The 14,158-nt window shown below is 38.0% G+C and overlaps 1 long non-coding RNA gene across 1 annotated transcript; it reads right to left on the reverse strand.

Annotated features, from left to right (window-relative positions):
* Positions 1-9,935: 9,935 nt before the first annotated feature.
* LOC132055469 (uncharacterized) lies at positions 9,936-13,743 on the reverse strand. Its single transcript, XR_009414580.1, has 3 exons — positions 13,546-13,743; positions 13,034-13,106; positions 9,936-10,208 (listed from the first exon to the last, which is right to left on the reverse strand). It is a non-coding gene; the product is annotated as an uncharacterized LOC132055469 (long non-coding RNA).
* Positions 13,744-14,158: the final 415 nt, after the last annotated feature.

Below are 14,158 nucleotides of genomic sequence, written 5' to 3' on the forward strand. Positions count from 1 at the left end.
CGGCAACACTTTGCGAATGAGATGGAGTTCACCAATCCATCATAGCACAGGAACATCCTATAGCCAAATGTCTTCTACTCATCTCATAGATACACCGGCCGCGGCATGAAACGCAGCCCCCGAAGAAAGGGGATCAGTACGAATAGTGTACTGAGTATGTAAGGCATGAATAACATCATATTAAGAAGTATAGAACCTAACAGGGTAAAGATGACCCGTACATTTGATTCCCTCTTAGGGCGGATACCATACATGCAACTTTAACCTTTTTAAATCCATATGTGCATAAAATCATGGAAGACATCTAAAACATTTTAATGAATGTGCAAGGATAAATTAAAACATCACCACATATTACCCCCTGTCAACTGTGCCATACATATATACATCATAACAAAGGCCACGAAAGACACCCCGTCAATGTGCCATATATATACATATCACAACAAAGGCCACAAAGACACACCCGTCAATCCGTGCCATATATATACACATCATAACAAAGGCCACAAAGACACCTCCTGTCAACTGTGGCATATATATACACATCATAACAAAGTTCACAAAGACACCCCGTCAACTGTGCCATATATATACACATTACAACAATGGCCACAAAGACACCCCCCCGTCAATCGTGCCATACATATATACACATCACAACCAAGGCCACAAGCATCACCCCCCTCGTCAACTGGCCTTGTAATACACAACAAAGGTCACAGCGTCACCCCCTGTCAACTGTGACTTATTTATACATGAAGAATGAAAATGAGTGCAACGCATAATCGAAATGAAATAGTAGGACTCTTTAATGTCAAAAAATAGCCATATATATATATTATACTCATGGCATGCATAAGAGTTCAAATAAAACATATCGCTCTATCCCACCTTGGAGGAACAATTTATAAGGTAAGATCAACAACAATGACGTAAAACTGAGAAAAATCATGAAATAGCTTAACATTTTCATATCATCGTTGAAATCATACTTGAGACCTTTAAGAATAAAATCATCCTCACGTAACCCTCATAAAACATTCTCATTTTTAACATTATAAGAAGCTTCAAGAGTTATAAACTTCTGGCTTTTGAAAACAAAGACGTTATGAAAACATTTATGGAATCATGCCTTTGAAAGAAAGGGACGAGCCTTAACATACCTGTTCGACCTCCTATTAGCTACGCTTATTTGTACGAGCTCACAAGTCTACATTTAAGAGGATTTACACTAACGTTAGACATATCATCGCATACTTGTACCAAGTTTCATATCAAACTATTTTATATTCTGCCGAAAATCGGGCAGCATCTCCCCTGTTTATATGCTTAGCCCGAATTCTCAATTCAACAACCAACAACAACAACAACAATATCAATATCAATAGCATCATTTCCAATACCAAAGTATTCCATAGAACATTCACCACTCGTTTTCCAACTTCCATAATCAACCAATCCATTATACAATCATTTAACCATTCTATCTTCGTGAATAAGTTAGTATTTACAAAAATAGGAAGAGATCCATACCTTTCTCCCATTAATAATGTTGTATCTTCACTTCTCTACCTTGAGCTTAAGCCACAACGCGTTAATACACAATTTTGTAGTTGTAACTATACGCCGTCTGGATCGGGATTTGGGAATTATACCTGGGTTGGGCTAAAACTTGGCTTGGGGGGTTGGGGGGAACTCTCCAGAATTTTGGAGAGGTTTTTGGGGTGTTTGGTGCAGAAAATAGGGGGTTAGCCCCCTTAAATAATGTTTCAGAATCTGCCTACACCGCCTCAGAAATCGTTCAGCGCGATCGCGCTACCTTTGGGCGCGTTCGCGCGAGCGTATTTATATATATTTGTTCAAGAAAAAGGTCATAACTCTTGATCCCGATATCGTGTGAGGGCCCACAACCTATGGTTGGAAAGCTCTTTCAATTATCTACAACTTTAATTTTGGAGTTGTTCCAAATTCCAAAATTATAATGGCGTTGTGGCCCCTCCATGTCAGATCATCCGAAAATATTTCCTTAAATCATCCTTTTGGAGGGCTTATGCCCATATTTGACTTAAGAGTCCTTCTTAGGACTTGCTCAACTTTTCACGTACTACTCATATGTCTCTTCATATGTCCTTTATAAAATCTCCACGTGTGGGCCCCACTTGGCTTACAGTAACGAGGGTCTTTCGTCAAGCAACATATGGACCAATTCATACCCTATGGTCTCCAAATGTCATATGTATACATATTCTTATACTCAGATCATATAATCTTCATCCCTAACCCGAGCCTAAAATTTGCTCAGTGCGTTCGCCCCGTGGTGGCCCGTTCGCGCTGAGTTGGCCCTTAGTCTTCTGCGCGTTCGCGCCACTCCCAGGCGCGTTCGCGCAGACCATTTCCCTGGCCTGCCAGCATGACTTGTAACGTCCATATCTCCTTACCCGGATGTCCCATTGGGGAGCGGTTTGTCGCGTCGGAAACTAGACTTCCCGAACTTCACTTTAGGCTTTTGTTTCACTTCAAAACTCTTAATATACTCAGAAATATTCTTTCTCCCAATTAGACCAAAAATTTATGTACCAAGCCTTGCCCAACTTCCTTCAAAGCCTCGGAAGCTTAATCTCCTTAGTTCACTTGTTTTTAAATCCTTCCATAACCTGTTACGTGAACTCGAACTCTTGAAATTATAAAACGAGCACCTATGACCTGACATCTTCTTAACAATAACTCTGATGTCTGCAATTGAATAGCTAACACCTAAAAAAAAATCTCAACGTGCAGAACTACAGGGTGTAACAACTAGTTCCATAATAAAGATGGCTATCACAATCACCCATATAGGCCCAACTCAATATCAACAACACTGCGCAATACAATAGAATATGGATTCACGGTGGCTACTCTTCCTCCCGAATAGCAAGGCCATTAATACACCCTGTGTAGCGAACCCGGAAGTGGCCTCTTCCCCCGAATGGCAAGGCAATTAATACCCTAGGATCCATAGTGGCTACTATTCCTCCTGAACAGCAAGGCAAACACAACAACAAGGTCCATGGCATAGAAGCCGATTCACAATTTATCTCAAAGTAGTCACACCATCAATAACATTAAAGTTCATTATGCCATATCGAAAGAATAAGTCATTCCAATCAATGTTTTGAAAACGTATAACTCCTTTACAAAAGATTTTCATGCCTCAATTCATCAATAAGAATGTCATTACCAACTCTTAACCATCATTATTAAGCATCTCTCATAGAGGAAAAACATTCACAATATCTTATACATATATAGGGTTTGTTACAATCTAGGTTTAATGTCGGTTTGTCCCTCACACACATTAACCACCATTTAGACATGAATTAGGGTTCAAGAAACATGAAAAGATTACTTTTCCTTTCATTCATTAAAGAATCTTGAATAAAATTTATACTTCCAACAATAGTTTCAAAAAGTGATTTTCATTCAGAATAAGTTTTCAAAAGAGACATACAAATCACCTTTATAGTCAAAAATGATTTTAAAAGAGACATACCTTAATATGTTAAACAAAGTTTAACAATTCACTTTCCTAATGAAGAACACCCAAACCCTAGCTTGAATCACTTTAGGAAGAATTATGCTGCAAACCCTAGGTTTTGGTCACAAGAATCATGTTAAGAATCATGGCTTTGATGTTAGAATAGATTAGTAATGTTAAGGGTGTTCTTACCTTTGATTTGAAGACTTGGAGGGATGATTTTCGTCCTTAGGGTTTGGAAGGATGAAAAAAAATGGGAACAAAATAAGACCATACCCATTTTAAACCTAATTTTTCTGCCAGAAACGGTGAAAGTACGGCCTACAAGTATGTCCCGTACTTTGAAGTACGTCCCGCACTTGTAGCCCGTAATTAGGCTGCAAAAACCAGTGAGGAACGAAAGAAGTATGTCCTAAAGGACGTCCCGTACTTTCTAGGCGTACTTTGGGCGAAATCTCCAGCTTTTGTGCCCTTTAGTAAAATGTACATAACTTTTTGTACATAACTTTTCTCGGGCTGGGCGACCTACCATTGGAAAGCCATTTCAAAGATCTATAACTTTGATCGAGGAAGGTTTTCCAAATTCGCAACACATTTTCATGAAACTTGCCCAGAAGACAGACCTACCAAAACTTAGGCGAAGTTAAGAGCCCTTAAGAACTTCAATGGTTGGTTTGACTTCAAAAAGACCATCTTCCACCCGAATTCATCAAGAATGGATTCATATAGATATAATATCATGTTAACACTAGATTTTTACACATTCACACCTAACTCGGATTTACGGGATGTTATATTATCCCCCCTTAAGATCATTCGTCCCCGAATGAAAGTCATGGCCTAGGATTCTTTACTAAACCTTAAATTTCAGAATTTCAAGAGTTCTTCTAGCAAGGTGAAACATCCTCAGAGATAACATACGACTAAACATATAACAAATGCATCATTCCTTTTTCTAACCTGGTTCATCTAGTACTGCTATCCTTGACTCAATCTCCTAAATGCTTTTTGCGACTACAATTAGTTCACCCAATCATTGATCCATTACTCCCAATGTCCTTATAGACCGACCCCTCACACAAAGGTCCTTCAACGGTGCTAGCCCGCGAAGACTCACCTCTTACCTTAGCTTGCCAAACCAGAACACCTCTAACAAATCGTGCGATTATCCCTCTCATTTGATCAATTCCACAGAGTCATATCACCAGTAATAGCAGGAACTAGCCGAAACTTACACAATAGATACATTACTCATACCCCTGGTCTAAGATTAGATACCCCCAATAACACCTTGGGTACTAAAACTTCACACTTGTCTGACACTAGAGTCATTTTTATTAGTTAGCCACTGACCCTCCAGAGCCAACAACATAGCCATAATATAACACATTTGTGAACCCTCACATAACTTTTGTATTAAAAATCAGAACAGAACTCTCAATCAACAACCCTTGGTTCAAATGAGCCTTTTCTATCACTAACCTCAGATACGAACAGCCCGATGAACACACCCTTCAATGAAGAATCACAACTGTTCATTCCATCAAGTCTCCACTCATCACAAGTAACCTTGCTTTTCGATCTAGAACCGATAACCATTTTCCTAAAAGAACCCACAAACTACTAGTTCTTACTCCACCACTAACATTCTGTCATGTTGAGCCCACCTTAACTTTTTCACAACTGTATACGAAATCAACCCTTATACATCTTGAAACCTTATCCTGATGGGCACGTCCGATACCAATTGTTCTCTTCATATAGCAGAGATTGATCCATACATATTCTCTTCTTCACGACTCTGTCCCATAGGACAATGAAGTACTCTTACCATAATCCCTTAAGAAACCTTACTTTCCCACGCCTTAACACATAAGTCGCCCCTCATGTCCTTATTCTCAACTTCTCTTCTTCATTACACACGGTCACTATCCTTTCGCCAAATCCGAAGATCCTTACTAAACTTACACTCGTTCTCATATATCGACATCTAATAGACTGCCACTGCTAAATTGTTGACCTGCCATGGGTGCACTCGTGCCACACAAACTAACATAATACTTTAGACGATGCTGAAACTTTCCCAACCCAATCACACCTCAAGCAAGTCATTCTTGTTAAACCGTAGATGCATTTCTGTGACTTTCGAGCAACCAATCGCTGAAAATATGGAGATCATGCAGTCCTCTATATTATCACTTCCATCTTTTCAAGAATAGCACAAAATAAAAGAATCTCAATCCCTACCCTACACAACCAAAATTTCAAGTCATAATTAGAACTTGAACTTGGGTCACGCATCTGTACCAGAATAACACATCACGTACCTTATCGTGCCACATCGTATCAAACTGCTTGCATAAGAAATTACGGACGAGTTCTCACCTTCCGTGGGTGACTAAGATAAGGAAATTCAGATACCAATTAGAATCGACTAGATACCAATTCTAATAAAGTAGCTCGAAAGGAATGGAAGAATTGGAAATTTCCTAAATGTCCTATAGCCTCTCGCAGATAAGTATAGTGCTTATTGCACCGATCTGCAAGACTCTACTAGACATGATGTGTACTTGTAAGACCGAGTAACATAGGGCTCTGATATCAACTTGTCATGACCCAACTCGTGTGTCAAGCAGGCACCCACACTATCCCCTCTGATGGGCGAACCCTTTCCTTTACTTAACCATTTTTAGTTATGACATGCGAAAATTAAGTAATAAAAGCAGTATCAATATCATAGATAAACGCTAAGTGCAAAAATACAAACGACACCCCAAAGATCTGGTCAAGGCATAGTATAATAGCCCCTACAAAACTATGTAAGTCTGAAATGATAAAATACATAAGTGTCTAAAATACTGTCTCGAAACAGAAAGGAAGATATCATAGGAGAAGAGTTTCCGGGCTGCGAATCTGGAACATGGCTCGCCCTTGAAACTCGAATAAGATGCCTGTGGTATCACCCACGAGGTGCTGACGTGGATCCTGTAACAAACTATGCACTCAGAAAGGAGTACAACAAGGTAGTATCAGTACAGACACTATATACTGGTAGGTATCATAGGCCGACAATAATTAGTTTACATATATAAAAGAAAGAAATTAACAAGTAGGCAAATAAGCAATCGAGCATAATCACTAAGTAATAGGAACCACAATAAATCTCCATAATCTCAAGTCATAGCCTAGGTGGAAGTCTCTACTCCTCGAGTCCATCAAGTCTCTAATTAAACACCTTACAAGCAAGGATCAATTCAAGGAATTACCAACCAAGAAATCAATGCAGAAATGCACCACACAATGATATAAATGAAAATAACATAATCAATGATATGAGTGGATGTAATATTAATGCATGTGCGATGCAATGCAATGCACTGGCCAATTGTTTCATACCGTACACACATGCTACGGACGGAAATCCTCCACGTCTCAATAGTCATGACCCATGGGAGACCCGCGAAGTCCATGTACCAGTCACTCTACACACAGCCCAGAGCCGACTTCCGCAATACTAGCCACTCCGCACACAGCCCAGAGGTGACTTTCGTCTTTCACTTTCTTATGATACACTTCCATAATCTTTTTCCATCAATTTTTCCATTGGAAGCACATTACATTATCATGAGAAATGCAGGAAGAAATGCATGCATGAACGTGGAATTCAACAATAACCATGGGGGTGAATAACCATACCAACATCCGTAAATCAACTTCCAATACACACTGATCCCCAAATCTGTGCAATGCCATGTCCGGAACAATTTCCCTTCAGACCACATAGGTAACATCAAATAATATATGCATGAGATGCCATATGATATATGCATGTAGCAAACACTATAATACGAAGCCTCGGATGCTTCACTTCCTCACTTATCATCATTAATATAAAGTCACAAGTCAAACTAATGTATCAGATGAAATAAGAATGCATGTCGTGCAAGATAACCTCATTTACCATAAATCTTAATCAAGATCTCACTCATGTCTTATCATAAGTATACATCATAATTCCAACCTAAATCATTATCCTTTGCTTTTTTCGGTGATATGTGACACAATAAGAGAGACATGAATGCATCGCAAAACATAACATAGTAAATAGGGCGACAAGCCCAACATATCACATATGGCGACAAGCCCAATCACGATAATAAGGAAACAAGCCCACATAGTCAACAACAATACCAACCTAAAAGTATCTATCCCAACTTAATAGCCTAAGGCCTAACATGCTTTCCCCGTTAATAACTCCTATATATGCTTCACTAATTGGAGTCTAACCAAAAGGTAAGCCATAACATACCTCGATGTCGAGCTAGTGCTACGAACCGTCACACGTGAGCCTTGCCTTTTTGAAGATCCTTTGAACACTCAAAGTATAGTCAACATCGAAGTACTAAGTTAGAAACAAAGACTAATGACACCCATATTGTTATAGACTCGTTTGAATCGAAAATCAAACTTTAGGAGTGGAAATCGGACCCACAAGTGTAAAATGGGAATTTCAAGATTGGAAATGGCAACCCAACATTCTAGCAATTCAATACTACTCCCCAATTGGTAATTAGACTTAATTAGTCATCTATTTCATCGTTTAAAAGAAAACTGCAATTTAGGCATAAACCCTAGTTTTCCATAATCAATTCTTTAATCAAAATTAGAGATTCAAGCTATATTACCCACTAATCTACAAGATTCCATCATTAGAATAGCAAGATTCATTAAACAACTCATATTCATAGCGTAGAATTTAAATATCCATAATAAGGTTGAAAACCCATCTTCCCCAACGAATCCCATTCATTTCACCATAGATTCTAGCCTTGGAAGGTTGATAAACATAATACAAGGTAAAAGGAACTTACTCCAACATGAAACAAATCTGCCTGCTCTTCAATCGCCCTTAATTCACTTATAGATTTAATTTTAGAAATGGGAAAAGAGTGGTTCAAAATGGGACATTTATTACATTCTAATTCAGCAATGTTCGCACCCACCGAATAGGGTCTGCTTCCGTGATCTCACCTCGGTGGAGAGCCATCCGCTGAGGCGGATCTCATTACACTAACAGGGACTCTCGCCTGCGGGCCAATCCCTGCTAAGGCGTAACAGTCTCGCTGGGGCGAGACACTGGCAGCCAGCAAATTTTGGTTTTCACTAAGTTTCACCTCAAATCCCGACATCTATCCGAGGCCTTTGGATATAAACCAGACATGCAAACATATGTAAAAACACGCAAAGAACTCACTCGTGGCCTCGGAATTCCTTGTTATGGTTCGCATTTTGCGGGTAGGGTTAGCGCTCGGAAAGCTACTAAGAACTTTTTGGTGCTCTTTTGGACTTGTTTTGAAAAAGTGTCGCCCCCTAATTTTAAGAAATTAGGAAAATCGGGTTCAAAGGGTTTATTCAAACACCATGAAAAAACCTTTGTAATCCAAAGTTCTTGTTAAGGGTTCTGGTGATCTCCTAGGGAATGTGTTAGGCACCCTTGTATTAAGGATCCATACTATACGATTGACCTTCGAATTCCAGTATGTAATATTTACATGAACTGTTTATTTTTGTGTTCGTTTTCCGCATTTATAAAAAAAGACTATCATTTTGGCATATCTTTTGGTTTTTTGAAGAGAATTGAATATATCCCCTTTATATATAGGGTATTTTAGATTGGATTTATAATATCCGTATAAGAATAGTCTCCTTTTATATATAAGGAGTGTATTTTGTTTAAGAAAATTAACAAAATTTTCTAGTTTTTGTATATATATTTCTTTTATGTCCATGCATAATCCCTACACTTTATTCGGGTCAATTCATATAATACGCCAGAATATCCTATTCTTAAAACTTAGCATTTACAAACGTGTCTCATCTATTTGAATAAGTACGGTTTATAAAATGGTTCAATTTTTATCTTTGATGAATCGGTGTATACATATGTGTATATGTGTGAAACTAGTTTTAGCTAATATTGGACCTAGGTCCAAAACAATATATATTTTATGAAAAATGATGTCTAATGGGCTTAGCCCGATTCTGTTTGTTTTTCCTTTTGAAAACCAGTGGGGCTTTGGCCCAAAATGTTTTGTATTTCCAGGTGGGCTTTGGCCCAAAATCCTTTGTCATTTCCTGTACAGAATTTTATCTTTCTTTTAAATCTGCCCCGACTTATGTATATCAATCTTCATCCTTTATACACAATTTTTATTTTTTGTGTACTTAAGAAGTCTATTAACATGGAAATATGAAATCATTTATCCTCGATCAAACTTGTGTTGCAAAAGATCATTTATTATTATTTATTTGCAAATTTCAAAATCATTATGTTTTAGTCCTGGGGTTTCGAAAGTCGTTTGGGGACTTAAAAGTCTACTAAACGGCATATGTACCGTTGTCCTAAGACGGCTAGTTTGTAATCAAAAGGATTCCAATATCAATGTGAGTTTTTACAACTTCATAAATACAATGAAACACCTCAATAGACATGAAATAACATAAATAAAGAGAAGGGACATGCTAGGGGTGTACCAAACCCCTAGTTGGCCATTTTTACCCATGGTTGGGCCTTCATGCAATCACGTTCAATATTAGCTCCCCGTTCACGACTTCACCGGACTATTTTGTTGAAAGAAAGGACTGTTGGGCCGTAGCCCAGCAGGGAGGTCTGACCCGGCCCAAGCAGCTATGCAGTGGGGAGGAAGGGGTTGGAAAAAGAACACGCCGGTTAGAAAATATTTACTGAACTTATCACTATTATATACATACATAACATATATATACACTCAGTTTATAGGATATTAGGCCTGGTAGCCCAAGCTTATAACCAGATCTATCCCACTAAGCCCCTTTGTCCCCATTTTTGGTTAAGTTAAAATTTTGGACTTCTATACTGTAATCTGAAATGAGCCTGGCCCGATTACCCTCCAAATTGAGATTTAAGCTAAAGTTGAAGCCTATTCCCTTGTACTCATTGATATTCACCCTATATGTGACCCACCTAATCATATATGCACATGATATATCAGTAATATACACATTGGATGTGTGTATCAAGTGTATAACATATGTATACTTCTTCTCTTTTATCAAACTCTTGTATATCCCTATGCACATCTAACCTTAAAACATAAACCTTAAGCCTATGATTCGATTAACCACCTGATTATCTTATATTTTTAAAAGCAATAGTCTCCAAACCTAAACTCGGGAAAAACTTAAGCTCAACCTAATCAAATATACCGGACAATTATTGACAACAAACCTATACATAATCTCAGCTAATCAGCAGTCCATATAGCAGTTACACCAGACCAAATCATTATGCGCTCACAATTCATGATGCCAAACAGTACCAAAACACAACAAGAGTATACAAGTTACAACGCATCAAGCATATTAGAATTGTGATCACAGAGAGGATTTGGGAATCAGATAAACCACAGCTACAGTGACACAAAGGGACAGGGTTGAACAAGTTCAGATAGCTAGAGATAACACAGGGATGACCCTTTAAGCCTCAGTCAAGTCAAACAAGATAAGAGAAGCACACAGAGGGGGTGTAGTGCTCACATATACCATAACTTAGATGAAATGAAAACTTTGTCTTTTCAGTTTTAGCAGACTCTTAAAGAGAGGGGATGACACAAGGATGTTCAAGCAGATCAGGTGGTTTAGTGTTTTAGTACTCATTTCACGACACAAATTTACTATCAAGACTTCATCCTGACTAATTTCTTTCCTATTCCAAGAAAACCAACAACCTTACATGGACAGATTTAGTTTTTAACTTCAACAACCTGTTTGGACATCAACAAATTCATTTTTTATATCCCCATCCCCCTGGTCTAATGATAAAGATTGGAAGACTAGAAATATGTACATAGTGAATATACAGCCCGTAGACATGACATGACACACCATGGCAGCCTTTATTTGGAGGGAAATGCTATGAACCAATGTTGTATTTGGTTCTTGCTTAACCCTCTCCTCAAGGTGCCTTTAAAAGGTTTCCTCACATCAAGTGGTCTCCAACTCACATGTACACACTTAAAACTTTCCAAATATCATCACTAAGCCAAGCACAATTAAATGCTCAACAAGAGATGACACAGATTAGCATTGCCCATTAACTTAATTTAAGATTAGTTTCAAGATAGGACAGACCAAGACAAAGCCAAAAACAACATGTTCCATCCCAAAAATAGGCCAAGCTTCACCATCAGTCTCATCGTTAACTATGTCATTACATATTCAACCTGTAAGCCATAATTTAAGAGATGACACAAACAACTTACATGAAAGGTACCTAGACAGATTTATATCAGACTTCCTCATCCTTTTCTCTTCTTTTTATCTCTTAAAAAAAAACTAGGTGGCATAATTTGTGTGAAACAAGATTATCCTAAATGACATATCAATATTGATTCATCATGGTGTTACTTTACTTCTGGGAATTAGCCAGGAAACAGGACACCACACAAGCTAATTTTGGATCAAATGAAGAGCTATCAGAATTAGACAACTTCCTTATTAGTTAGCAAACATTTTAAGCTTATTTTACCAACTTCCAACCGGATTTTAGTTCTTAAAATGTTCAATCTTTCGCATCCAATTTCAGCAAGTTTCTAAGACCCAAAACATGATATGATGCCAAAAGTCCCAACTTTGTGACATGGATCACACCAAACAGATTCATACAGACTAAAGGGATGAAAGTCTAGATGGTTAAAGCATGTCCAAACCGAAACTAAACACTATTATAGTCCTCTCCCCCTCAAAGACATTAGTCATCATACCATTCCAAACCATTTTTTTGATAATCAGGGATTAAAACCAACTTAAGCCATGTTTTAATAGTTAGTTAGCCATATTTAGGTCCTAAGGTTCATCTCTTCTCTTATTGGTGTTACTAGATCTCTTTAGAACTAAAACAAAATGAACATATTTCAGAAGAGGAAGTTTATAGGACATGCAGATTTAAAACAAACTCAATGACACTCAAATACTCAAGTTTTTTATCACAAACTTGAACAGGTATAGTTACAGACGATCCCATCAACTCATATAGGTGTTTTGAACTGCTAAATCTCTTGTTAAGACTATTTAGACACCTAAATGGTTGAGATATGCCTAGTTTAGGCTAAGTGACACTATGGTTTCGTGATCCTAGACCATCAACTATTGAACCATTTTAAGACATCCTTACAAATCAAAATGAGTCTTGACTTTAATCTTTCATTTTTAGTATTAATATCATGCTTAAAACCTCTTAATTATCATATATTCCTTGTCTTATAACAATCCGGATGTTTGAGAACACATTTAGGTACATTCAGGCATAGGCAGGTTAATTAACTTCTAAACTAGACTGATGAGATCAACAATCAACAAGGCAAGCATAAGCACATAATTAAACGATTAACAGGCTCATATCATCACTGAAACAATACTAATACATATCTAAGCTAACAGAAAACTAAAGTAAAGCAAAACAAGATAAGGAGTTACCTTTTTTGAGTGCAGCCTTGATCAAGAATGGATTTGAAAGCTCCTTTTGTGCTTCCAATCCCCTCCTCAGCAACTACACAATGAAAACAAAAGCAAAATTTTTTAAACTAATGACTCAACTTCAAGGCTAAGTCTAAAACTTTGAACTAATAACCCTAATTTCAAATGTGAGTGCTCAAAATCTAGGTTTGATGCGTATCTCCGTGTGTCTATATGTGAGAAATGGGGTTCTATTTATAGAACCCCAAAATGGATCCCAAACCCTAAATTGTCGATGTGGGAGTTGTAGAAATTCTGGGGATTTTTCCCTTGAATCATTGTTTGACGGTTATGATTGAATGGAAACAAACTACTAAGGGCTGGATTCCAACCATTTTTGGTCGATCTAGTCCTATTCGGATGAGCTAATGCGATGCAAGTATTCAAAATAGGATGACCGTTAAGGGATTTGTACTCCATATGACCATTGAATCAGACGAAAGAGGAGAGAGGAGAGAGGAAAGGTCTACTACCTTGTTTGAGTCGATTCGTGGTGGAAGAGGGATGGTAGCATTAAATGCTTGACCTTTTCACCCATGCACAGCCTGGAAAATCTGTTTCTGCCCTTAAATTTTGCTGCTTCAGGCAATGACGACGTAAGAGAGAGTGGGGAACCACCGGCGGTGCTAGGGTTTCTCTTGGAACCCTACCTGAAGATAGAACAAATGCGTATAATGTCACGATTCTAAATGTGACAATGGGCCAATTCAGCAGTTGGGCCAAGTATCCACTAGTGCTAGTTTGTCTTAAGTCCTATTTCAGATGGCTCAATATATTAGGCCTTATTTTCAGCTTTTAATATTTTCCCTAAGTGGCATTTTGCCACCTGTCCCGAATAGTACAACCATAGGGCCAGCTATAGCTAGCATTGTCCTTTATATTTCCGTTTGTATGAGTTTAGAATCTATCTATGAATATTGAAACAATTTCTTTCCTTTATTATTTTTCTGTAATTTTTCTTTGGTTTCAAAAAACAGTAGCTTGAGTGCTACATTTGGTATCTAGAGCCACTGATCTTGGGGACCATGGTGAACCCACCAGCTCCACCGTTATCATCTGCTGAAGAAACAGATTCTGCAAATCTAG

This window comes from Lycium ferocissimum, chromosome 1 (genome assembly GCF_029784015.1).
Source record: "Lycium ferocissimum isolate CSIRO_LF1 chromosome 1, AGI_CSIRO_Lferr_CH_V1, whole genome shotgun sequence".
Taxonomy (NCBI): Eukaryota; Viridiplantae; Streptophyta; class Magnoliopsida; order Solanales; family Solanaceae; genus Lycium; species Lycium ferocissimum.